Here is a 398-nt window from a genome sequence, read left to right on the forward strand (position 1 = left end):
ATATGCATAGTAATGTGATTATAACACTCAGAACACCCTAGCAACCACATGGCAATTCACTAAGCAACACCTAGAACACCCTAGCAACCACAGAACACCATAGCATCTGCATAGTAACGTGCTAAAGACCACACACAATACCCTAGCATCCACATGGCAACGCACTAAACAGCACCTAGAACACCGTAGCAACCACAGAACACCATAGCATATGCATAGTAATGTGATTATAACACTCAGAACACCCTAGCAACCACATAGCAATGCACTAAACAACACCTAGAACACCATAGCATCTGCATAGTAATGTGATTATAACACTCAGAACACCCTAGCAACCACATGGCAATGCACAAAACAACACCTAGAACACCCTTGCAACCACAGAACACCATAGC

Source organism: Xyrauchen texanus, chromosome 6 (genome assembly GCF_025860055.1).
Source record: "Xyrauchen texanus isolate HMW12.3.18 chromosome 6, RBS_HiC_50CHRs, whole genome shotgun sequence".
In the NCBI taxonomy this organism is placed as follows: domain Eukaryota; kingdom Metazoa; phylum Chordata; class Actinopteri; order Cypriniformes; family Catostomidae; genus Xyrauchen; species Xyrauchen texanus.